The sequence below is a fragment of the Neofelis nebulosa genome, chromosome 1 (assembly GCF_028018385.1).
Source record: "Neofelis nebulosa isolate mNeoNeb1 chromosome 1, mNeoNeb1.pri, whole genome shotgun sequence".
Classification (NCBI taxonomy): domain Eukaryota; kingdom Metazoa; phylum Chordata; class Mammalia; order Carnivora; family Felidae; genus Neofelis; species Neofelis nebulosa.
The window spans coordinates 145,250,828-145,277,943 of NC_080782.1; the positions used below are offsets into that span (position 1 = coordinate 145,250,828).

The 27,116-nt window shown below is 47.5% G+C and overlaps 1 protein-coding gene across 3 annotated transcripts in view; it reads left to right on the forward strand.

Moving 5' to 3' along the window:
* The first annotated feature begins 22,175 nt into the window (after positions 1-22,175).
* The window catches only part of SEMA6A (semaphorin 6A), a 135,447-nt gene continuing 130,506 nt past the window's right edge, over positions 22,176-27,116 (forward strand). The window contains exon 1 of one of the 3 annotated variants that reach the window (XM_058738464.1): positions 22,176-22,886. The gene's annotated coding sequence lies outside the window, so the exon portion shown is untranslated. The remainder of the gene's footprint in view (positions 22,887-27,116) is intronic. The other 2 variants (XM_058738468.1, XM_058738469.1) reach the window with 2 other exon arrangements.

Sequence of the window (27,116 nt, forward strand, 5' to 3'; positions counted from 1 at the left end):
AGTTACCGCAACTACGTAAAAACACGCTGGTTATGTTTGTCGCTACAAAATATGTTGGTCATATTTTATAAATGGAATCTGATGCCCTGTTAATATCTGTTCCTTCTTCTATCTGGACGGTGGGCAGACGGTGGGATTAAGATGATCGAGAAACCTACCATGTGGTAATCCCGATGCTAAAGGCAAATTTATGATTGCAATGAAACTGATATGTGAGACTCGCTGGTGAAGTATGGAAATCAAATCCCCCAAATTTGCAAATATTTCGTAATCAGTTACACAACAAAGCCGCAGTCACCCAAGACTGGACCTCGTAAGAAAAGCTGCAGTTGTAAAATGTCTTTAGAATTATATTTGTCTAATTTATGCCACAAAGTGTGAGTGTGTGTCTGTGTGTGATAGCCAGGTTGGTCTTCTTGGATAAAATTCTTAAATTTAATTATAATGAGATTTACTACAATTTTGCCTGCTTGCCTCTTCTTTCTACATTAATGTCTGCTTAGATTTTAAATTCTGTTCTCCCCGACCAGTGCTGTAGGGGCCTTGATTCTCTAACAGACAAGTGCAGGCTCTCCGAGCTCAGGCTGAGCCACTAATATATCATATGATGACCTTGGAAAATTGTTAATTGGCCTGAAACCTTACTATGACATCGTATAGAGCCTAAGGTTTTGATCGTAACATAATAGTGCCCTACTTATCATGGCTAGCCTCATTAATTTGATGTGATGATCCGTTTTTTCTCTTTCAAGTGCTGCATAATGTATATTTATTTGTCCTAATTAAAGTCAATGAAAACAAATTTTGTCTGAAGAATTAGGTGGCATGCATGGAGCTTTCCTGGAAATCAGCAAAATCAGATCTGGAAGCCACTTTTCTGAGGATACCGCACCTGGACCATTCTGAACTAGTATGCACAAGAGGAGAAAAAACACAGAATGTTCCCCTCATGGACTTTTTCCCTTTAAGACTGAGAGAACAATTTTGCACTGGTATTTGGAACGTCCTAGGCTAGGGAGACTCAGAATTTTTCTATTTTGTCTGTGCTAAGGAATTTCGTCTTTTATGAAGTACCAGACCGTAACTGCCTGGCAGTATTTGCCATCGCTATTCCCCAAACCTTGGAGGGAATTCCCAACTGACAAACGCATTTTTTTACATTTTTATTTATTTATTTTGAGAGACAGAGGGAGAGCACAAGTGGGGGTGGGACAGAGAGAGAGAATCCCAAGCAGCCCGATTCGGGGCTCAAACTCAGGAACCGTGAGATCAGAGTCGATGCTCATCCGACTGAGCCACCCAGGCACGCCAACAAATGGAGCTGCATAATCTCCATCCCTTCTGTCTTGCTGTTCCTTATTCACGGTTACTCACTGTGGAATTTCATATCACCTGCATTCATTGCACATTTAAGAAACATTTGTCCTCACTCACTTTATTTTTCTGTTTCATCCTATTTCCCATGCCCGTCCCTCCCTTCTAGAAGCAGCCGTTCTAATATGTTAATGTATTCCTTTTTGTTTATATTCTTGGAAAACTGTTCTACATGCATATATTTTAAATTTTTTAAGAATAGTTTGTGTTATATACATCCAATTTCCTTTCATACTGCTTTCACGCAGCAGTATGTTTTGAGATACAGCCATAGGGCCATGGATACGGCCAGTCCACTATTTTTAATTCTTGTATATTAACGATGGGCCCTTTTTCTAGCTATGAGGTGTAAAGGGTCAAATGAGAAACTTCATGGCTCCTGTTTCTTTTTTTTTTTTTTTAACGTTTATTTATTTTTGAGACAGAGAAAGACAGAGCATGAATGGGGGGGGGGAGGGGTCAAAGAGAGGGAGACACAGAATCTGAAACAGGCTCCGGGCTCTGAGCTGTCAGCACAGGGGCCCGACGCGGGGCTCGAACTCACGGACCATGAGATCGTGACCTGAGCCGAAGTCGGCGCTCAACCGACTGAGCCACCCAGGCGCCCCATCATGGCTCCTGTTTCTACAGAGCTTACATCTCATTGGGAAAATACACATTAAACAAGTAACCACGCACAGCAAGTGTTTGTCATTCATGTTTTCCATAAATATTTATTGAACGCCTTCCATGTACTACATATGTTAAGAACTGGGGATAAAGTAGAGAATGAGACAGAAGAGATCCCTGCCCTCCTGAGGCTTATACTCCAGAGGACTGGCCAAGTCCTGAAGATCATGGTAAGGATTTAAGGTCTATGGCAAGTGATTACATGGTTTTCTGCAACAGAATGCTATCACATGATATGATATCTTTATTCTAGATGCTATTGGAATAGTGGAGGAGAGGGGAACAAGACAGGGTTCAGGGGAACCAGTTAGAAATCTGTTGCAATGAGACGGTTGAGAATGGATATGCCTTCAGTGGAGCTGGTGGCAGTGGAACAGAAGAGAAAGAAGAGGGTGATGTCTCATATGCTGGAGAAAGAATGGGCAAGATGTGCTGCTAGACTAACTGTGAGGGGTGAGGAGGAAACAGGAATCATCCCTGGGATTCTGGTCTGAAAGCTTAGAGGGAGATGATGGAGGGTGGGTTGCGTTTGGGGAGAAAAGTCAAATCCTCTTTGGGTAATGATGCTTAGGCAGCCTCTACACGGTAGCCAGCAGGCAGGTGAGTCTATGAATATGACGCTCAGAGTACAGCTGTCAACTAAAGATGCATTCGGGAATCATCATGGAGGGATGGTCTTTAAAATCATGCATGGGCGGGGGGGGGGGGGGGAGGCGCCTGAGTGGCTCAGTCAGTTAGGTGTCCCACTCTTGGTTTCGGCTCAGCTCGTGATCTTGGGGTCAGTGGGTTCAAGCCCCACATCAGGCTCCACGCCGGCAGCGTGGAGCCTGCCTGTGATTCCCTCTCACCCCGTTTCTCTCTGCCCCTCCCCTGCTCATTCACTCTCTCAAAATAAATAAACTTAAAAAGAAAAATCCATGCATAGGAATGTAGACAATGGCAAAAAAAAAAAAAAAAAAAGTGGGGGTGGAGGAGGCATGACAGAGCCCAAATGAATCCCAACATTCGGAAACTGGATGGAAGAGAAAAAGCCAGCAGGAAAGCGTAGTAACTGCTCAGAGGTTTACTGTGAGGGAAGACACCTACAGAGAAGGGTATAAACAGTAAGCAGAAGTTAAGAAGCAGAGATGCCGTGTGCAGACAAATCTTTAGTGGATGCTGGGGGCAATGAAGAGGGAGCAAAGGCAGGGCGGAATCTGGAAGAAAATTCTGGATGAAGACGGAGTGATTGGAACATGGTGCCCAGAGAGGGTGGAGAGTGGAGTGCTCCTGAGACGCCGGGGCAGGGGCAGGCTCCTGGTGAGAGAAGAGGGCTCCCCTTCGACAGCACCCGTTCCACGCCTTTCTCTGAAAGCTACTTCACTGACAAAATAAGGTAAGAGCAGGAGCCAGTGTGACAGCTCTGTTCCACTGGATTCCATCCACAACGAGCAGAAGCTAAGAGGCCTAACTTCTTAAAAAGTAATTTGTTCAAAGGTCATTGTCAAAGAAACTAGGCCTCAAAACAAGAAGATATCTATAGAATTTGGCACAGAATCTGATTTTCTATTGTCACAGGGCAAATCTGGGTTGGAAGAAGGCTGTCTGGTGGAAGAAAATTACTCTCTCTGTCTGAGAAGAGCCCGTAACAGGCTTTGACAGAAACCCAGAGAGACCGTGCAGCCTTTTTCTGCGTTTATCAAAAATCTGAAATCTCCCTCCTTTTTTCCAGCTTCAGGAGGCCTACAGAGCAGAAGACAGATACTCCAGGATACATTAAATTCAGGAATGTCAAAATAAGGAGGGGGAAATGACCGACCAAATGGGTCGAGATCAGAAGACAGACTGCTGCCTTCCAGCATCTACCTGGGCACAGGCCAGGTCACTCTCCCTCCAAGATCTTATCTATGAGTCTGAGTGGACCAATTTAATGAATCTCTACTCAGGCTACACACAAATTACATAGTATTTAATAACAGCTAAACGATAGGACCAAATCTATCTAAATATATTTACTTCTTCAAATCTTGGACTAAAGAGCACAGATGTTAATTGCCCTGGTCATAGTATTCATAGTGTTTTTTTTCTTTTTTCTTTTATAGAGAGAGAACACATGCGTGAGCAGGGAAGAGAGGCAGAGGGGGAGAGAGAGAGAGAGAAAGAGAGAGAGAATCTTAAGCAGACTCCATGCTCAGCATGAATGAAGCCCAACAGGGGGCTCGATGCCACGACCCTGAGATCAAGACCTGAGCCAAAATCAAGAGTCAGATGCTCAACTGACTGAGCCACTCAGGCACCTGTGTTTTGGCACTTTCTGAGTTGACTGCTTATACACAGTAATTAATTTATCCAACCACATTCTCTGTTTTGTTTTTCAGATCTTCATGCCACGGAGAAGTGTAAAGAGTTGGGCCACAAAGCCAGGTCCAAGAGGCCAATATCGATGTGTGAATGTAAACAGGGTAGCCCAGAGGAGAAAAGACGTCTCTACAGGGTTAGACTCTCAAACCCAAGCTTGTAAAATGCCATCACAGGTGGTAAAGAGGGGCAGTACATTACATTGCAAAGAATGCTAACTTGGGAACTAACCTTTTGCCACTGGCCTGTCCCTAACATACAGCACCACCCTGGGCAATTTACGAACCCCCCATGTCATTCCACCTGCAAAGTACCCATAATAAGCACTCAGGAATTTTTAAGGTCTATCCTAGTCTTAAAGTCTCTTGATCTGATGTATTAATAGGGATTAGTTTTGTTCCGAGTGACAGAAGCAGACCTCAAAATGACTGAAATAAAAGGGGGGATGAGAGGCGCCTGGGTGGCTCAGTCAGTTGAGCGTCTGACTTTGGCTCAGGTCATGATCTCATGGTTCAGGGAGTTCAAGCCCTGCATCAGGCTCTCTGCTGTCAGTGCAGGGCCCGCTTCAGATCCTCTGTCCTCCTCTCTCTCTGCCCCTCCCCTGCTGGTTTTCTCTCACTCTCAATCTTTCTCTCTCTAAAAAAATAAATAAACTTAAAAACAGGGTGAGGGGGACGAAATTGATTGGTTCGTACAACTGTAAAGCTATCGGCAGCCCACGAAGCCCCTTCTGAGAAATGGGAAAAGGGACTCCTGAGTAAGCATGTGGCTTGGCAAGTAATGGAAGCCTTTGTGTGAAACACAACACAACAGAACAAGTCCCTTCCTCTAGGTAGATGCAGCCCTGCTCCCCAGTGGACCAAATGGATTTCAACCCCACTTGCCCCTTTGGCTGGGAACCCTCCACAGTTCACAAACTGTTCAACTGTATATAGCGGCCCTGAATCCGAGGGTAACCGGCATCAAGTCCAGCTGGGTCTACAGACTCAAACACTATCACCAGGACTTATGATCACTCTTTCCTCCTGGCTCTGCTGGTCTTTTGTGGACTCCCTTCTTCTGTGTGTGCATGTGCATGTGCGTGTGTGTAGCTATCAATCAGCTGACTGAGTAGTCTTAGAAGAACTGAGGAACCACCCCGCTAAGGTTTTTACATTAGCAAAAACCCTGAAATGATACTCACCAATACCCATGAAGCTGCAGTAAAACTGGTGTAGTTGTATTTGTGCATATCTAGGGCTCCATCAATTGGCACAAGTCTTTGGAAAGCTATTGGGCAATTTTGACCAACAGGAATACAAACTACTGTGTCATGTGGGCCCTTATGAATACCCCTGAGAACTTACCCTAGAGAACTAACTTAAACCTAGCACTTCACATGCATGAGAATGTTTATTCAACATTGTCTACTATAACAAGTTGGAAACGGACAGACATCAACCACAGAGGAACAGGTAGGTGAATCACAACACGGCAACATAATGAACTGAGTGGCCATTGTAATGACAACTGTGGGGGCACCTGGCTGGCTCAGCTGGAGCAGCGTGACTCTTGATCTCAGTGTCGTGAGTTTAATCGCCATGTCCAGTGGAAAGATTACTTAAATAAATACAACCTTAAAATAAAGAAAGAAAGAAACAAACAAACCAACAACCTCAAAGAGTCTATATAACCAGGGTGCTAAGTGAAACAAGGTACGGACAAAGTTACGTACATATGACGATAAGCATACAGAGATGAAGCCTAGGAAGGGGCACCTAAAAATGGAAGTCATGTTTGTGTTTACAATGGAGGAGTATAAGAAAGCTGTTTCCTCTTTTCAATTTCTTGGCAATCTCGGTACAACTTTGTTTTAGAAGAACTAAAATCTAGTGAGCAAATTTTACGATTTAAGAATCACTATCTTGGGGCACCCGGGTGGCTCAGTCGGTTAAGCGTCCGACTCTTGGTTTCCGCTCAGGTCACAATCTCGCCGTTCATGAGTTCGAGCCCCGTGTCGGGCTTCGCACTTGCTTGGGATTCTCTCTCTCCCTCTTTCTCTGGCCCTTCCTTCTGCCCCTCCCTCACTTATTCTGTCTCTCTCTTAGATAGATAGATAGATAGATAGATAGATAGATAGATATGACTATCTCAGTTTCCTTATGATGGTTTTTTTACGATTAAGTCAAAGGTTGTATATGAAATGTTTAGGGAATGCCTGCCTCAACCTGAGGCAGAAATAAACGTTAGTCATCACTGTTAGGGTAATATGCTTAAAACATCGAGTGTGCTCTGTACACAGTAAAAGAAGACAGAAAGTGATTTTTTCACTTGAGTTTTCTCCGTTAATGTGAAGACAAAGTGATTTTCCTTTACCACACATGCCCTTACCAATTCACACTGTCTTGCTTCGGTGATCTAACCTCAAGGGCATTCCATGCTATCTCCTCAGAGCCTCTTGGAAACTTTTGTTGGGAGGCTCAGAACACAAGTGTCCACCTGGATTGATACTGCTCAGGGGAAGATAAAGGCAGCAGGGAGAAGGCCAGTTACAGGGGAAGAGGGAAGACAAGACTCGCGTTAAAAAGTTAATGTTTCAGGGCGCCCGGGTGGCTCAGTCAGTTAGGCATCTGATGCTTGATTTGAGCTCAGGTCATGATCTCACAGTTCAGGAGATGGAGTCCCATGTCAGGTTCCACAATGACAACATGGAGACTACTTGGGATTCTCTCTCTCCCTCCCTCTCTCCCCCACTCGTGCTTTCTCTCATACTCCTAAAATAAATAATTAAACTTAAAAAAATATGAAGACAGATAGTGTGAGCGGGGTAAGGGCACAGAGAGAGGGAGACAGAGGATCTGAAGCAGGCTTCGTTCTGTCAGTGCAAAACCCAAAGTGGGGCCCAAACACACAAACCACGAGGTCATGACCTGAGCTGAAGTTGGACGCTTAACCGACTAAGCCACCCAGGTACCCCCAAAGGTCAACGCTGTAATCACACAGGTCATTGGTAAATACATTCTCACTGTAGAATGAATTTAGAATAGCCAACTCGTCAGCTAAGCCTAAAGCTCAGGCTGCCATCACAAAATACCCCAGACCTGGGTGCTTCAACAACAGACATTTATTTTCTCACAGTTCTGAAGACCAGAAGTGCATGACCAAGTTTCCACAGAGTTAGTTTCTGGTGAGGACTCTCTTCCTGGCCTGCAGATGTCCTGCCTTCTCACTGTGTCCTCACATGGTAGTGAGAGAGAGAGAGTGCGAGAGCAAGAAAGAGAGAGAGAGAGAGAGGAGAGTGCGAGCTCTCTGGTATCACCTCCTATAAGGGTGTTAATCTCATCAGTGGGACCCCACCCTCATGACTTCATCTAATTACTTCCTTACTCCAGTCCTGGAGGGTCAGGGCTCCAACATAAGAACTTTGAGGGACACACACATTCAGTCCATAACAAGAGTCCCTTCCTTTCCCCACCTAGATGCTTTTCCCCCAGTTAGAACTCTATGATCAATTCTCAGGTACAGAAATATATCCAGACTTTTCCCTTTTAAAGAAAAAAAAAGAAAACTATTGATTTTATGAGGTTTATTCTGTGCAGTTTTTAAAATCTTCCTGAGCGTAGACCTCTTCAAATTCTTTTTTTTATAAAATATGTCTTGGTCAATGGTCAATGTTCAGAGTGTCTGTTGTTTTTTAGCTGCTGCATAATATTCTAAAATAAAATGTCCAGATCCTACTAGTTACTTTGTTATTTTTTTAAAGTAATCTTTACACCCGATGTGGGGCTTGAACTCACCACCCCGAGATCAAGAGTCACATGCTCTACTGACTGAACCAGCCAGGCACCACCCCCATTAGCTACTTTAAATAACTATTACCATATTGATAAATATTTAAGTCATTTCTGATCTTTTTTTCCAATTACAGACAATTCTGCAATAAAAATCTTACACCATCTCTGCGCACAAAGGTGAATGTTTCTCTTGGGTTGGTGCTGAGAAGCTGAATTGCTCGATCGCAATATATGCACATTATCAATTTTAACAGACACTGGCAAATTGTCCTCTAAGGTGGCTATCCTATTTATATTCTCACTAGTAATTTATGAGACTGCTTGAACCTCCTTGCCAACATTTGAAATTATCCAACTTGAATATTCTTTGCCAATCTCATGAGTACCCAAAATGTTATCTTACAATTTAAATTTGTATTTCCCTGTTGGATGGGAGGCTGAGCATTTTCTGGAATATTTATTGGCTAACTCCCAAGCAGTCCCTCATAAGTATCACCTCCTTATGTGTTTTGACCATTTTTTTTCCCCTATCAAACTGTTTACCATTGTCTTATTCAATCTGTATGACTCCTCCATATATATACTAATCCTTTATTGTCTGTTAGGTTGCAAATATTTTCCCCCCAATCTGCCCACTGCCTTTTTTATTTATGGTACATTTTGCTTTACAGAAGTTTTTATTTGGGAAATAGACAAAAGTTCTGATTTTTTCCTTGGATGACTTTGCTTATAGTGTTATAAGAAGAACTTTTCTGTGCCAAGATCATAACCATATAAGTACTCTTATATACTCATTTAACGTTCTTGTATTTTTTCTTCTACTTTTAGATCTTTAGTCCATCTGGAACTTATTTTAAAAAATGATGTGAGGGGGGCACCTGGTTGGCTCAGTCGGTTAAGCGTCAGACTCCTGGTTTCAGGTCGGGTCATGACCTCACAGTTTCATGAGTTGGAGCCCCGCGTAGGACTCTGTGCTGACAGTGTGGAGCCTGCTTGGGGTTCTCTCTCTCCCTCTCTCTCTCTCTGCTCCTCCCCCATTCACACTGTCTCTATCTCTCTCAAAAATAAACTTTAAAATTTTTTTTTAAAAAAATGATGTGAGGTAGGAGCTAACTTAACTACTTTCTAAATGGATAGTCAGTTGTCCCAATCAATGGACCGAGCTCTTTGTAAGGATTGTAAGCTCTACACTTTTCTATCTCATTGTTTCTGGATCCAGCTCAAGAGGAAATGAGGTAATCTATACAGCTATACCCAACACTCTCTGAAAGAACAGAACCTGACTCGGGAGATTACTTCAACATGAATGCTTCTTCTCAAAAGCAAATCATCTTTTCTATAAATTAAATGATCAACCCCCACTTTATCTCTTCCATAATTAAGATTTTCCTCCAATTTGGTTTTTGGTTGAATGAGCACACATTTACATTTGAACAATTTTCTGAAATTGTGATAGAGGAAGATTCGCCATAATGCTACACACATTTTGAACCAGACACTATTTTGTTAAGTTAGCAGCAGCCTTAAACACCACATGCTTCGAGCAAGTTCTGGACCTCCATGTGTTTCTCGAAAGGGTTGGAACAAGGAACCAAATGCATGTAACACGCACGGTTCCTCTGCCTGGTGTCTCAGTGCAGCCGGTGGTGGGGTTCCAGAGACCTGGGTTTGAATTTGCCTCAATCACATTAGAACCACAAGACTTTGCCATATTTTCTTAATATCTGTTTGCTTCATCTGTTGAATGGGGTAACACAAATACTTACTTATTAGAATCACTATAAAGACAAAATGGGTTAATACACACAAAGCTCTTTTTTTTTTAATGTTTATTTATTTTTGAGAGAGAGAGACAGAGTGTGAGTGGGAGAGGGGTGGAGAGAGAGGGAGACAGAGAATCTGAAGCAGGCTCCAGGCTCCGAGCTGTCAGCACAGAGCCCGACGTGGGGCTCAAACTCACAAACCATGAGATCATGACCTGACCTGAAGTCAGACGCTCAACAGAGCCACCCAGGCACCTGCCCTCTCCCCCCAACAAAGCTCTTAGAAAAATATCCGCCATGACCAGTGTTCTGTGTTAGTGGAAAGCTTTCAGCCCTGCAGGCTGCTGCTTTCATAATGTCCCACTTTTGTCCTTTTGAAAACTTCTCATGATTTTAGATTCACTTCTCTTTTTCATTCTTACTGCTTTTTTTTCTTGTGTATTTGCAAAAATAGAGTCTTTGTCCCAAATTCGCTGTCAAAGAAACCTGGGAGATGTCTCTATGGCCAGTCTGATGAGGAGAGCATCCAGATCCCTGTATCTCAGCTTGGGTTCAAGAAAACCTGAGCCTCAATCATGGACCCTCTCATAGTTACCATGAGAAATTCAGCTCTAGGGGCACCTGGGTGGCTCAGTCAGTTGAGCATCCAGCTTTGGCTCCGGTCATGATCTCATAGTTTGTGAGTTCGAGGCTCATGTTGGGTTCTGTGCTGACAGCTCAGAGCCTGGGGCCTGCTTTGGATTCTGTATCTCCCACTCTCTCTGCGCCTCCACGACTTGTGCTCCCTTGCCCGCTCACTCTCTCTCTCCCAAAAATAAACATTAAAAAATAAATAAAAAGTCAGCTCTAGGCTGCACCACTCCTAACAGCCAAGAAGCTTTGAGAATGCACTTGCCACCCATATTGAGTGAGGTCTTTTTTGTGAGCTCTGTGCTGGGTTTCAGGTCATGTGATCTCAGCTAAAGAGCTAAGGCTCAGAATCAGTGGGTGGGTTTCCAGGGTCCCACCCGTGCTTTTGGCACACAGGCTGCCTCCCCTACTACAGCTCCCCACACTGTAATTCACCAGAGGCCCCTACTTTAAAGAACCCAGGCCTCAGCCCTTATGTGGAGTCTCCCCTGTGAGCCCTACCCTGGGAGATGATCTGTTTGGGGAGTAGTCTGCATGTTTTGGCTCTACCCCAATGAAGGATGAAGTCCTTGTCACCCTGCAAGGGCCATTAAGGGCCCAGGGACCTTTTGTATGCCATATTAGGGGAGAACCACAGGTGGCAGGATTAGTCAGTGAAGATATTGAGGATATGGGGGTCACTGTTCATGCGGAAGGAGAAGTCTCAAAGAGACAAGGACAACGAAGGGAGGTCTGGAATGGAGGAGAGAGCTGGCAACCCAGCTGGGGGAGAAGCTGTACACAGTTGTATGTTCACTAAAACATGGAAGGATCGCTGGAAGGAAGGGCCAATGTGTGGATGACAACCAAGTGACAGGAGTGGTGAGCGTGGTGGGTGTCGTGCCCCAAATCTAGAAAGCCGTCCCTGTGATGTCAAGAGAAGCGAGATGTTCCACTGTATTAAAAGAAAAAGCGTAGGGGCACCTGAGCGGCTCAGTCGGTTGAGTGTCCGACTTTGATTCAGGTCGTGACCTCACGGTTCATGGGTTCGAGCCCCGTGTCGGGCCCTGGGCTGATCCTCTGCAGCCTCAGATCCTCTGTAGCCCCATCTCTCTCTGCCACTCCCCTGCTTGTGCTCTCACAAAAATACATACTTAAGAAAGAAATCAAAGATGAAAAGTGTTAAAACAGGCTCCTAAGCACTCTTCGAATATTTAATTTGTAAAATAGAAAGACAGTGGCTTATATGTTACATATATTCTACATATTTTATATATATACATGTTATACATTATTTTTCATATATGGTGTGGGTGCGTATATGAATGTTCTATGAAGAAAAGTCTAAAAGAGATTATTTGAGAATGCTTCTGAATGGGAGACAGCCCTGCGGGCCCCTCCCCTGTGTAAGACTACACAGAGGACCGTAGGCTGGGGGATTCGCAGGATTCAGCTAAGCCTGGAAGGGAGGCTGTTAGGGGCTGAGCGTTTGTACTTTCCTGAATTTCACATGTTGAAGCCCTAACTCCCAGAGGGGGCTGTATTCAGAGTAAGGAAGTAATTAAGGTCAAACAAGGTTATCAAAGTGGGGCCCTTATCCAATGGGATTAGCGTCCTTAAAGGGTGACCCAAGAGAGCTAACTCTCAGGGGCACTCGGGTGGCTCAGTCGGTAAAGCGTCTGAATCTTGGTTTCGGTTCAGGTCACGATCTCACCAAGGGAGCGATCAAGCCCCGAGCCAGAGTCCCATATCAGGTTCCTCACTGACCTGGAGCCTGATTGGGATTCTCTCTCTCCCGCTCTCTCTGTGCCCACCCCCCCCCACATGTGCATACATATGTCCCACCCCCCAAAATTAATAAACTTTTTTTTTTTGAAAGAGGGAGCTCACTCCTTCTATGCTCGCAGGTACGGAGGACAGGCCCTATGAGGGCACAGGTAGAGAAGGCATGCCAGGAAGAGTGCTCACCAGAAACCAAATGAGCCAGAACCTTGGTCTTGGATTTCTAGGCTCCAGAACTGTGAGAAAACAAACATGTGCTGTGTAAGAAAGACAACCAGACAGCCAGGCGACCCAAGCCAACACACAGCCTCCTAACTTGGAGGTTAGGATGTAAACCAGCTCTCCTTTCCCTCTTGGTCTCTGGATGTGATGATGTGAGTCACTACCAAGCAACAAGAAAAACCCTCCTGGTCCATAGCAGACATGTGCTCCCTTGGAACCTCCTAGCTCAGCCTACCTGTTCCTACTCTTCCCACGAAACAGCAGGCACTGCTCCAAAGCGAAATGCATTAAAAACAAAAAACCACACCTACCACAGGCCGCCTATTGTAACACTGGGCAGAGAACCGGTTAAAGAGAACTCTATTTGGGGGCATTTCTGGCCAGAAAGCTACTCTCTTTGCCCTAAATGTTACCTGACCCGGGGACCCTGGCGTGACTGACGTTAAACGTGGGAAGGAGTGGTCCTGTACTCATCCGCTTAACACATGTTCACCGCATTTCTAGAATGGGCCAGGCGCTGTTCTAAGAGCGGGGGATATGGTGGTATATGAAAGGCACTTCCTGCCCTGAGGAAGCTTACAACTGGCTGGCAGGAGACAGACACTAAACAAGCAAATATAGGGGCTCCTGGGTGGCTCAGTCCGTTAAGTGTCTGATTTCCGCTCAGGTCATGATCTCACAGTTGGTGAGTTTGAGCCCCACATCGGGCTCTGTGCTGACAGCTCAGAGCCTGGAGCCTCTGCTTCGGATTCAGTGTCTCCCTCTCTCTCTGCCCCTCCCCTGCTCTTGCTCTGTCTCTCTCTGTCTCTCAAAATTATATAAACTAAAAAAAAAAAGTTTTTAAGTAATAAAAAATAAACAATTAATTATATACAGGATCCTAGGAGAGTAGGAGCTAGGAGAAAAAACAAAGCCAGGATAGGGGACGAGGAGGGAGTATTACAGCCTGAGGAGCTATAATTTTACATATGGTGGTCAAGGAGCCTTGGCATTTGAGCAAAGATGGGAGGAGCCCTATTGGTAACTGAGGAAGGAGAAACAAGAGCCCGAGGGTGGTTGTGCTGGAAGCTTCTAGGCCGAGGCTGGCTAGAGTGAAGTGTGTGAAGGGGAGCAGGAGGGAAGGCCACATGCCACCGGCTTTGGCTTTTGCTCTGAAAGAGATGGGAAAGAAACCTCCAGACAGTTTTGCACAGAGGAGTGACAGGATTCCACCGTAAACGTTAAAGGATCATTCTGGCCACCGTTTGCGGACTAGAGGGTCGGGTAGGGTACCGAACACGGCAAGTCCAGAAGAAGGGAGACCAGTTACGAAATTCCTGGACGACTCCAGGAGAAAAGGACGGTGGCTTAGACCCGTGTGGTGGTGCAGGAGCTGAGAAGAGGTCAGATTCTGGATATATTTTGAAGGCAGAGCCAACAGGATGTGCTGACAAATCAGATGTGACCAATGAGAGAAGAGTCAAGCATGACTCCCAGCGGTTGGGCCTGAGCAGCTGGAAGGATGACGTTGCTTTGTGATCAAGAGACACAGCACTGCGGGGCGCCCAGATGGCTCAGTCGGTTGAGCGGCTGACTCTTGGTTACCGCCCAGGTCGTGATCTCGCAGTTTCATGACTTCGAGCCCCGCATCGGGCTCCATGCGACACGCAATACTGATAAGTCAAATACCATCTTACTGATAAGTCAAGTACCATCATCTCTGAGTCACCACCACCCAACAACTCACTGATAGGAACCTGAGAGTGCCAGGCTGATTGTGGCTTCACACTGAGTGAATTAACACTGCCGTACAGTACAGCATTCTTATTAAAGTTTCTCTGTTGTGTTTTGTAAGAAAATTGCTAAACATTTTCTCTAACCACCCTGCCCCCTCCCCCCTGCCCCCCCCGCCCCCACCAAAAAAAGCAACCAGAAGAAGTAATGTATCGATTAAAGCAAAAAAGGGAAAATTCCCTAAGGCAAGGGAACCCAGAGAAACAATGTCAACATTGGACCGTCATAATTCAAAAATCTATGCTTGTGATCTTGTTTGGAGGGTAGGGAAGAGAAGGGCACAGTAATGGTGAGTTACAGGCAAGGATTAGGGACTTTCAGAAGTTTGCTTAAACAAGAAAAGGCTTTAAAAGGCTATCTGAAGAAAGGAAATGTCTCCATTGCTTTGAAGCATGGAAAAGAAAGGAATTATGAGGAAATGAATGTGTGTTTTCATAAGAGTCTTAATAACAGCTCATGACACAGGACCTCTTAAGAAAACAGGCGTGTGGGTTTTCAGTTCAAATGTAAAAACGCAGCATTCTAGTTTGTATTAATCAGTAGCGGGTTATGAATAAACTATTTCAGAGGGTTCACGTTACAAGGAGAGTGACACCAATTGTTCCACTTAAATTTTGGTCAAGTACAAACTGAGCATTAAAAAATAGCGAATGATCTAAAACTTTCAGGAAGTACTGAAGAACACGTTATTTCTTTCAAAATGTAATATTTAAGCTCATTTCAACCTGCGAGTTGCCTCCGCAAACATTCTTAAATCCAGCTCGTTAAGCATCGTCAATGTTTTATGGGACTATTAACTAGAGACCTGCCGAGGTACAAAATTCACCGTCAGGGTGAGACACTAGGAAATGATTTTTATGTTTCATAATTAACCTGTACAGGGGAGTTTTCAGAGGATAGCTTTATATGTAATGACATTATTTTTTTATACTTCATTAAAAAATCTACTTCAGATCCAAACATATCATGTTTTAAGTATACTTTCATTGTCCGCAATTATCCAGCCTCAATGTAGATGTTTAAAACAGCTGTCTTCTGTTTTAAAGTCAGAGCAAACAAAACACCCTCAGTTGTCTCCATTTCTCTGGTTATAAAATTACTCTTAAATACACATTCATCCTGAACAGCCTGGAAAAAGGCTTTCAGTTGATATCAGTACAGTGTTTTCTCACATAATCTAAAACCTAGATTTGGAACAAATTTGGAAGCCTAATTTTATATTTAAACATGGGCCAGAACAATTCCCTCTTCCAGCCGCCTTCCACTACCTGGAAGCAAAGGCCTTGAAAACAGTTCTCCGCCCCCAAAAAAGTTATATTTTGCTTTTCATCATTCTTCTGGCCAAATAGCAAATTCCAAAGTGGTGCTGAATCATCTGGTTTATCTGGTTACGAGAGGTATACATTACGTTTCGGTAACTGCGTTTTTAAACACACTTTTATCCAAGTAGATATTTTTCAGTCTAAATGTTAGCAAGAAGGACAATCGAGAGCAGTTACGTTGGAACAGCAAGATGAAAACAAGGCCAGAGACAGCCCTGGCTCTGTATTACATAACCAAAGACTTCAATTAAACGTAAAGGGCTTTGGCGGGGTGGGAGGAGGGAATGGAGTGCTGGTTTACTTAACATTTATTGTTCATTCATTACCTTATTTCTAATCTACCAGTCTCCTCATTTCCCAAACAATAATTTGATATCAGAAGTGAATGGGGCCCCGGCATCACTGTGGTATAGTGGAGTGATTGTTACCCCCAGAGAGGGCACCACCCGTGAAGCTATTCATGGAGGGGCAGACAGTAAATCACTGTTAGCACGCTCTGGCTTGCTGGGAGAACGGGCCTTGGAGATGCTGCACAGTGTTCCCGGTGGATTCCAACTGCATTTTCTCTCCTTCTACGGGTCTTTCAGAGTTACCGCTTCTACTTGCGTTGCCGTGTATTTTCATTTTCAAGCATCTTGTTTGGTCATTGTGGTTATTTACGTATCACTTCCGTCCGTAAATCCTTTATTCCTCATTCGAGAAAGAAATCAGACGCTACACATGAGAAGTTCTACATTGGGGCAAAGCCTAGTTTTTTTGTTCATCGTTAGAAGTGGAGACTCAAAGGGCACCTGGGTGGCTGGGGTCGGTTAAGCCTCTGACTTCGGCTAGGGTCAGGATCTCACAGTTCCTGATTTGAACCCCGTGTCGGGCTCTTGTGCTGACAGCTCGGAGTCTGGAGTCTGCTTTGGATTCTGTGTGTGTGTGTGTGTGTGTGTGTGTGTGTGTGTCTCAAAAATAACCATATAAATAAATAAGTAAATAAGTAAATTAATAAACAAATGAAGTGGAAGCTCAAAACAACTAGAAAGTTGTGTGTTTTTATTTCCATTTTTAAATGATTCTATCCCACCAAAAAAAAAATCTATTTTTTCCCCTACTGAATCCTTCAAATGCACCTCTCTTTTGTGGGCAAGCCCTTATTCTCTTCCAGACCCTGGAGGTGCAAGAGAAACAAAAGAGGTGGAGTCCCAGGATTCAAAGGAGCTTCTGCTCTAACACAAAAAGACAAGCATCCAAACACGGAATTGCACCGACAGTTATCTCCAGCTGTGATACGTGGGCTAAGATGGCACGGTACTTTGAACACATAACGGAGGGGTAGGATGTATTCTAGAACATCAGAGAAGTCTTCCTTGATACAAGGGTGTCTGGGTGGACATGTGAAGGATGAGTATAGGCTAACCAGGTAAAGAAGTGAAAGAGAGAGATGGTGGTATTCCAGGCAGAAGCACGTGGGCAGGTCTGTGGTTACAAAGGAGCACCGGGCAACATTTCGGAGGAAAAACATGGAAGGCAGCATGGCAGAGAGAAGAGACCAGAGGGGTGGGCAATAACCAAATCATGCACAGCCTTGAAGGCCCTATGGAGGTTTGGGGATAGCAAACAGTATTTTAAGCAGGGGACTGATGGGATCAGATATTCATCTTTCAAAGGTCACTTCAGCTACAGTTTGGAGGATGAATTCCAGGACAAGAGTACATACGACTTTATTTATGTTAATTGGGGGAGGGGGGGAACCACCAAAAAGATTGCTGTAGATTGGTTCTGGGTACATAAGGTATATGTAAAAGCTAGAAAATGAACTATGGGGTTGCAGAAATGTTGCCTATGAAGAAGTAGAGGGAGATAGATACAGTGTGGACTAATACAGAAGTGAAGCTTTATACACCATGGTTTTTTTTTTTTAATGTTTATTTATTTATTTGAGAGAGAAGAGAGAGAGCACTTGTGCACAAGGAGGGGAGGGGCATATTGTTTATTTACCTATTTTGAGAGGAGGAGAGAGAATCCAAAGCAGGCTTCATGCTATCAGTGCAGAGCCCAATGCGGGGCTCAAACTCACAAACTGTGAGATCATGACCTCAGTGGGAATCAAGAGTCAGATGCTCGGCCAACGGAGCCACCCAGGCACCCCCTAGGGAGGCTTGTTTCTAAGACTAAGACAGGAAAGCTCGGTGACCTGCTGATGGAGAGATCCAGGCGAGGCGGAGAGACAGCAAAGAATTCCTAAGTGTAAGGGATCGAACAGATGGAGGGACTGGTCTCAGACTGGAAGAGAGGCACCAGCTCCCCCATAGGAGGAGATGTAGATGAAATAAAGAGTACAGAGGCAGAAAGTTCCCATGTGATAGACTGTTTTCAGGGAAGTAGGAGGCACCAAGGTGAAAACATCTGGTTACACGGAGAAAGTTAGAGTCTAATGAGGAAAAGGGAAGATGATGGCGAGGCAGTGCCCAACCAACTGAGGTTGATAACTGAAATTTCGCTCTATGGGGCTTCAGCTGCCTAGGGTGAGGGCAAAGACGGCTGATATTTACATGATTCAGAATTGGTTCTTAGTCAGATGGGGGTGAACAAAAGACAGTTTGGTTTTCAAGGAAGCTGAAAGTGCTTGCTAAGAGAAACCGTTATTACAAAGCTCTGTTGGCTGGAGAGGGAAATGAAAGAAGGACAGACAGATGGCTGGCTGGATGCTGGCTGAAGGGACGGACAGATGGAGGGAGGGATGTCTGGCTGGCTGCGCGGACAGAGGAATGGATGGATAGATGGATGGACAGATGGGCAGAGAGATGGATAGAAGGAGGGATGGATGGATGATGGATGGATGGATGGATGGATGGATGGATGGATGGATGGATGGATAAATGGATGGATGAATGGATGGATGGACAGGGGAATGGACGGACAGAGGGATGTATGGCTAGATGGCTAGATGGATGGATGGACAGACAGACTGACTGCGAGTGGCAGGACCAACAGCTTGTAGGTCTTCCAGAAATCAGAGCTGTGCAGAGAGCATGCAAGTGATGAGAGAAAGCTATGTCTGGAGTGAGAGCTCTGAATTAGCGATTTAATGGAGCCTTTTTTGATAACAAACCTGAGACTGAGGGAAAAGAAGAATGTACATGCAGAATGCAAGAAGCCGAGGAAACAGAGGGTTAGCAGCTAGGTGGACCCTAACACTTCCAGGAATGGTGACAAGTGGAGGAACAGATAGGGAAACATGTAGCCTGGCGCTAAGTCTTTGAAAACTGGCATACAATGAGGTCTGCAGACAACAGACATCATCAGCGTATTTGTAGAACACAGCCTCCAAAGCTCTAGGAGTTTTAGCGAGAAGGAGAAATGATCCAAGAAGCCACTGACTTCACTTCCCAACACCAGGATAAATGGGCAAGAGGAAAAATGAACAGCCCCACCAGAAAAGGCCAGGGAAGAGCAGGACTCTAGGACACAGATGAGATTCACTGCGATGGTGGTTCTCATCCATAGTTACACACTGAGAATCATCTAGGAGCTTGGAAGAAAATAACCATGCACAGGTCCTACCCTCCCCTCGCCTGATAATTCAGAATCTCTGGAGCCTAGGTATTTGTGTCATTTAAAAGCTCACCAGTAATTCTAACGTACAAATGGATTTTCAAACTGTTGATTTAAAGCAGGGGGTTGAAGGGAACTTTGGAGAAGGGATTGCAGAGAGAGGGGTTTCTTGATTATGATTAATATTGGCCTGAACGTACATACAGCACTCCCCACGGGTCCCTCAGGAATGGATGCCCACAAGAAGGTGAACACTAAGCACCAACAGATCCCTCTTCTCTCAAGAGAACTCTGCCTTTCGTCTTCAAGCAGAGTTTCTGGCGAAATAACTAGACGTGGTCTTTCAAAGGATCCCTGTGTGAGCCTACCTTTGTAAACGCCCTCCACACTCTTTTCAGGTGATCTGTGTCGGGGGGGGGGGGGGTGCAGGTGTTATCATCACAGTTGCATTTACTGAAGAGTTGTTAGGGGTAGTCCCCAGCACTGACACAAAACAAGCCTCCCCTTTCCCTGGTGCTTCCATCTGACTGACGCGGATGATGATAAGGATGACAGCGACGCTAAAGCGAACCTTTACAGCACAGTGCCTACCAGGCCCTAGACTTGTGGCTTTCACTCACCATCTCATTTAATCATACAATCTCTCGGAAGTGAGTCCAGGGGACACAGGGGAGTCCACTGGGGCTTCTGAGAGCTGAGCGACCTGCCCAAGGTCACCAGCTGTTAAGTAATGTCAAGCAGAGCCCACCTCCATGTCTTCCAGCTCCAGGAGCGTCTCTCCCCTGGCAGGGGTCCCCTTGCCCCTCACTGATGGGGGCCTCACTGGATGGTGAAACCTCGGGATCTAGCAATTGCCAGGATGATCCTGGGTGGCATTTCTTAGCCCGGTGAAAGTTAACTCCAACTCTTTTCTTCTTGTGTTCCATAATTTAAAATTAGGTAAATTTAATCTGTCCCTTCTTGGCTCAGATTTACTGCAAATTAAACATGCAAGTATTAATAATGGAAATAATTTCCCTTTAAAAACACATCCTGAAACTCGATGTGGGGCATTTCCAATATATCCATAAAGCAAACAAGACAGCTTAATTGTTTGTTTCTCCCAGGAAAGAAGCTAAACCCGGAATTAATTCGGTTCAGCCTGTGAAACAATTCGTTTGCTCTGCCTAATTCTGCCAATTAAAGAACTTTTTTCCCAGACACAATTAGCATGTAAAGCAGCGGCAGGGAGCAAAGAAGGGGCCTCAACGATCCCGGCGGGGTGGAGGTGTTGGAGGAGAACCCCCTGGGACCTCTTGGTCTCGACCTAGGGGCTGAGGGGGAGAGCCGGGGGAGGGGGAAGGGCGCACGGACCAGCTCCAAGACCCGTTTGGCAGTGGCCCTGCCATCACTAGCCAAAATCAGGGCGTTAAACAGCGCCGCCGAGGATCGAGCCGGCCCGGCCCGCCAGGGCACTTCCCCCAGTCCGGACCGGATCCCAGAGAGACCCGCGCGGCGGAAGGGCGCAGCCCAGCCCGCCAGCCCCCACGCCCCTGTGCCCTCTCCGGGAGCCGGCTCCGGTGCTGCGAGGGTTGCGCGCGCACCTAGGACCGCGCCCCCCGCCACCAGGGATCTGTGGCTTTTGCTTAAGGTGGGGATAGCGGCCCCTGCTGGCAGCTCTGGCGAACAGCAGAGACTGACTCCCTCACCGTTCTCGCCACCTTTTCCAGGTGGTTTGTAGACAAGAAAAATATGGTACATACAGGGTGTTGTCGCATGTGCGTTTATTCTTCGTGAGTCCTCAAGAGCAGATGTCTGCGTAACTTGCGTTCCCAGCAGAAACAGTAGAAAAAAGAACGTGGGCGCTCGTCCCCATTAGGGAACAGGTACAGTTTCTAATACATTTATTGGAGGGAGGTCACTCGGCCTAAGGGCAACTGGGACCCTGATCCTCCTCCCAGCGCTTTTCACGGCCGAACCCATGACTGGGAAATTTTGCTTCGAGAACTGCTTGGTGGCCCAGTGCTACTTTCTTTAAAGGCGGTGGCTCCAGTCCGCACCATCTGCGAAGCCCACTGGGGAACCGCGGCCACCTCGCGCAGTGGTTAGCGGAGTGTGCGGGCGCGGCGGGGAGCGAGCAGCGGCCCGGGGGAGGGGGACACGGTGTGGCCTGACTAGTTGGCATAAACCTGTAACTGCGAAGCTTTTTGGCGACCGCAAGTTCACGCGGTGGAGGAGGGCTGCGCCTGCCGTTCTTGGTGTGATCGTAACAATAGCGCCGTGTAAAGAAGTTGCGATTTACTTCTCGCACGAAGCTGTTGGATTCTCACTGGGATTGTCTGCGTCGTCTTTCTGAAGTTTACTTACATTTCCAAGGACAGTCCACACACTTTCTAAGTTTCAAAACGGACTGTGGCTGTCGTTGGTGACACCATTCTTTGTACTACGGTTTACGTGCTTACTTAACATGCTTTATTAACATGTTGTATGCGCGTTAACTAATAGTGTTCGTATCTTCGATGTGTGTGTTTTTAACCGCATCGGCTTTCATCCAATTCATCTGGGCGCGTCACTTCTGGAATCTACCTCTTGATACAGTAATCAGAATTAGAAAGGCTCATCGTTCACTTACCCTCATCCTTTAAAACTTTTCCATTTAAGAAAATCGATGAACAGATCCTTTCTTGTAACTCGCTCCTGCACTACGTCTATTTTTATTTATTTTTCTGATTTGGCAGGGCTCAGCAATGCTGTCCGGGATTTTTTTTTTTTTTTTTTCTCCTTCCTCTTCTTCTTTGCTAGAGCAGATGCGGGGGTGGGGGAAGCAGGGGCGGGCTCCAGCCCGAGTCAATCCCACGGGGACCTCCATCCACAGCGCGGCGGGGCCGGGAACCGTGGTGGAAGGAAGCCTCGCTGACCAGTCGGTGCAAGGCTCCACCTGCAGCCACGCCGCGTAGGTTCTCCCCCTCTCGGCCACGCTCACTCACATTCACACACAAACACCACAGCCCTCCTTTGGGTCGGAGAAGACGCCAGCCAAAGGAGGCGGGGTTGCGGGAGGAGAGTCCGCTCTGCGCAATCCAGTCCGGGACTTGGCTCCGCCCGGGAGCCGCGGCCTCTCCAGTGACAGAGGAGTAGTGAGCAGCACCGGGTGAGGCTGCAGCCAACTCCGCTCCCCGCGCACTCGGCTGCCCAGGCGCTCGGGACGCAGTAGCGGCGCTTCTCCGCGGGGCCGACCGCCCGCGATGCCCGCTTAGGAGCGGCGGTAGCGGCCAGCGTCGCCACACCCGCGGCACAGCCCTCGCGGTCGCCGAGCGGGGCTACAGCGTGCCCCCTGCCCCAGTCCCCACCCCGCCCCCCACCCTGAAATGACTTGTTAATCCGCGCAGACACCACCGAAGGGACTCACCGGAGTGGAATCCAAGTGGAATTTGGACCTGGAGAAGACTTTCTTGAACATTCACTCCTTCCTTGTTGGTTTTTCTTTCTTTCTTTTTTCCTCTCCCCTTCTGCGCCTGTCATTGGAGATGAACACAGCGCGTTTGCATCCCAGAAAGTAGTCGCCGCGACTGTTACCCCCAAAGAGACAAGCACACATGTAGGAATGACAAAGGCTTGCAAAGGAGAGAGCGCAGCTTGCGGCCCGGAGAGATCTCCTCGATAATGGATTACTAAATGGGATACTCGCTGTACCAGCGCGCTCCGAGCCCCGGCCGCCTGCCCGTCGATGCACCGAAAAGGTACGGCTGGGGCGCCCCGGCGCGCCCCACCTCTCCGGGCGGCTCGCCTCCGGCCAGCGGGTCCCGGGGCCGCGGCCGGCCGGCACGCGCTGTCGGCTTTGTGGTAGCTGCGTTTTATTTTGTCTGGTGTCTGTCTCCCGTGCGTTGCCGGGCCCTTGGGGAGCAGTCGTGAGCCCGGCCCGCTCCTCTCCGCCCTGTGCCGGGGAGACCGCCCGGCTCCGTGTTGCGAGCTTCCCCACCCGCGCCGCGCACACGCCCGGCGCCGCCCGGGACCGCGACCGCGCGGTGCTGCCTGGCTGGGGGATGTGTGTACAGGACCCGGGGCTCGTCCTCACTTTCTGGCCAACGGGCAGCAGAGAGGCCCCGAGAGGGTGGGATTTTCAGAAGCTCCCAGTCCTGGTGCAAAGGCTGGAGAAGGGGTTCTGCCCTCGAGGGGTGGCGAACGCTGGGCAGCAGAGCGCTGTTTTCGCCCAGCACCAGGTTTGGGTTCTGGGGTGGGAGAAGGGGTTCCACAGAGACGGTGGGAAAGCGAAGAGAATCTTTTGTTGTCCGCTCGGGGTCTGGGCTGGGCTCTGTGGAGTGCGGGGAAACTTGTAATGGCCCTGGTACCCGTGCGCCCTGCCACTTGGTGACATCCCGGCTTTCGTGGCCGCCGGCACCAGAGGTTCCGGGCTTTGTTTGCTCGAGTGAGAGTGCCCAGGAACGGTCTTCTCCCGGTGTGGCGCGGCGCCCCCCGCCCTGGGTTCTGTCCCCCGCTGTAGCTCCCTTCTGGCCGGGCGAGGACAGCATCTGTCGCGGCTGCGTCCCCCTCCAGCACCGAGCCCGCCACGCCGGGGCTTGGCGGCCGCTGCGCTCTCCTCCAAAATCCACGAGGTCTCTCTAGGGAAAGGAGTTGTCCCTGAGGGGGAAGGGTGGGAAGACTTGGCAATAGATGACCCAGAGCTTGCTACCCAGACCAGGGCTCTGCCCAGGCCACCGGTTCTGGAGGTCCGAACTACTCGCTGCGTCCTAGAGAGCTCCCTCTCGGACAGTGGGGCGCTCAGGAGCTAGCCCGACAGTGCCCACCCACCCTGTAAGACCCTGCTGGGGTGGAAAGTGTCTCTTCTCCAGATTCTCTTTTTTCTCAGCTCCCCACTGTGGCACACGGTGCAAAGCAGCATCCTGAGGTCCGCTCCCTCCTCCCACGACCCGAGTGGTAAAGGGGGAGCCAGGGAGCAGTCCCGAACTTGTGCGTTTCGCGAAAGGAAACAGGATTCGGCTGTCTTTCCCGCTCCCTCGACTCCCCTCCGCCCGGCGCCGCCTCCTTTTCCACCGCGGGGTCACCCGACCAGGCGCTTCTGGAAAGTTTCTCTGAAAGCCAGGGGTGGCGGGCACGACAGGATTGGGGCTCAGCTTGTGCAGTCTGCGGGAAACCGAACCCGGAGGGAAGCGGGTGGACCGCCCAGAATGCGAGGAGTTAGGTGCTGGCCCACAGGCAGTGGCGCCCACCGTGCGCAGTTTGGTTAGGGTCTCCGCGCTGCACTAGCTGGACCAGTCGAGGAAGGGTGGTGGGCGGGAAGTTAAGGGGGAGGGTTTAGGATGCTGGTGCGGCCACTGGACAGCGGCTGACGCACGGGTGGCCTGTGGGCAGGAGCCCGGACTCGCTGGCTTGTAAGTACCAGTTCCAAGTGCAGCATCCCCAGCCCCCCCCCCCCCCCCACCGCCCCCCCAGCCCGTGCCACGCGCAGTTTTCCAGCCGGCGGCGGGTTTCCAGGGAGGAGCTGAGACGGGAGCCAGGTGTTCATGGAGCGGGGGAGGAACTGCTGTCTTCACAGCCAAGGCAAGCACTTGCAGCCGCGGCCTCCGGCCTGTATCGGCAGTGGGCAGCCCCAACGTCCCTTCCGAGTCGGTCCTTGGGAGAAAGGTGGCTGGCTGCTTTGAGAATGCGGTGGCCAGTTACTGCCACGGGGGGATCGCTTTCTGCTTCCCCTGGATGGAAATCAAGTTGCTACTTGCTGAATGGGATCCATGAAAGGTTTAAAACACAGGCGTGCGCGGACACACACACACACACACACACACACACGCAGATGCTTGCACTTGTACGCACAACTTTCTTTGCCTCAAATCTGAAAAGATGTTTCACCCTGTTGCCGTGGCGTTCTGCCAGCAGGTCTCAGGAAAGCTATGTAATGCCCCCCAGCGCTGGTTGTTAAGTCTTTCCGGGGTAGGAAGGTCAGTGCCTCTGCCTCCTCTAATCCTGGTAATTGTCGGTCTTCCTTCGGACATATTTCTGGGGCGTCAAGTCCTCTCTGATGGCAGGGGAAAGACTGTTGGTTCCTGACACATGAATCCTTTATTTAGGCCTTTTCCCCAGAAGTAAAGATGCCTGTCCCCGATTCTGAATGAAAATAATCGTATTTTTACACCTCCTCCAAGTGGCTACCAGAGGTCAAGATGGCAAGCATTTTATGTTTTATTTTTTTAATACCCTGTTTAGTCTGCATGGAGTTTTATGATTTGCAGTAAGCTTTGATTAAACTACTCCAGGCACCAAAGTTAATTATTAACCTAACCTTAAAAGCAGTGGCAGACCAGTGTCTCCACCTATTAACCTAAAACTATCTGTTAAAAAATAATTGCACTATTTCAATTTGGTTTACCCATGCTTGTTTACCTGATGACTTTTATTTGAAACTTGAGTAACCCCCACCCCATATTATTATTTTGGTTCTAGGATATTCTTAAAATTTTTTGTTAATGCTTATTTATTGTTGAGAGACAGAGCATGAGCAGAGGAGGGGAAGTGAGAGGGAGACACAGAATCTGAAGCAGGCTCCAGGCTCTGAGCTGTCAGCACAGAGCTTGATGCGGGACTCGAACTTACGAACCGCGAGATCATGACCTGAGCCGAAGTTGGATGTTCAACTGACTGAGCCACCCAGGCGCCCCGGTTCTAGGATATTCTTGAATGAGGCACTTTGCCAAACAATCCGAAAGCAGAAAAGAATGGAATATCAGTCTTAAAACCTCATTTCTGGGTTGTCTTTTACCAATTTGATATAAAGATGCATTGTAGCTCCTGTTTCTTACTTACAGTCTTCCCAAAGCGTGTTATGTTTTGCAACTATCCCCCTGTGGAGATGGGCCACACTCTTCAATAATGCATGTAATCCACATATGTAAATTTTCAGCAGACCCCCAAAATCATGGTCTCAGGAGCCATCTGCAGAATATATTGATTGCATACAACATCTACATTTAAATAGGCTAAAAATTCCTAAGAACTGGCATATAGACACTCAAATGTTGAATAGGTAAATCAATGAAAGAAATAGCCACACATGATTCACATTTCTCCACTTAGAGTGGACCTGGTACCCCCTCCCCGCCCCCCCCCCCGTCCCCGTGGCTTCAAATAAGTGGTTATTATCAAGTGGCAATAAGTGCAACTCTTTATTTACCCACACAGTGACACACATACACAAACACACAGCCCTCAAGTTCTTTCCAAGTCTAGTGAATGCTTTTCCCATCATTAAAAAAATATAGCATTTGCATTTTGAGTAGGCGGATAACATTGCTTAGTATGTTGAATCAGAAGGATGGCAAGAATTAGGAAGACTGTTATCTTCCCTGAATAAAAATAAGACACCCAAATTAAGAACTTGTATTAAATTCAAAATAAATACTCATGCTTTAAAAGCAAACGGGTAATTGCACTCCCATATGAAATGGAAGGAAAAATACTGTTTTGAACGAGGAGGTAAGTCGGATACTTTACTATGTGTACAGAGTGGTTCAGCTCTTTTCCGAGGAGGACAAAAGAGTGATCATGGGAAAAGAAGTTTTTTGGAACTAGATTGCCAAAAGCGAATATATTCTCCCCATCCTATTTGTTTGCAGAAAGGAATCACGGAACAAGCCAAACTAATTGCAAAGGCTTTAATTAAGCATCTGCCGTTTGCAGCAGTATGTAAAGCCAGAGAGAGGCTGCACGGATCTCTGTATGGTTTCCCCCCTCCCCCGCCCCAGGTTTAGACCATTTATTGTCCTCCTCCTACAGCGGGTGTGCCTGGAAGTTCACGTGTCCAGAGGAAGGCGGAGCCTGGAAACATCCTGCTGTGCCCTCCCGCATCAGTGTCCCCCTACTCTCTTGAGGTACCCCAGAGCCAAGTCACCTCTGAGATATTTCTACTCCACAGGGAAGGCTTTTCTCATCCACTGAGCTATGCTCTGCTGGCAACCTCG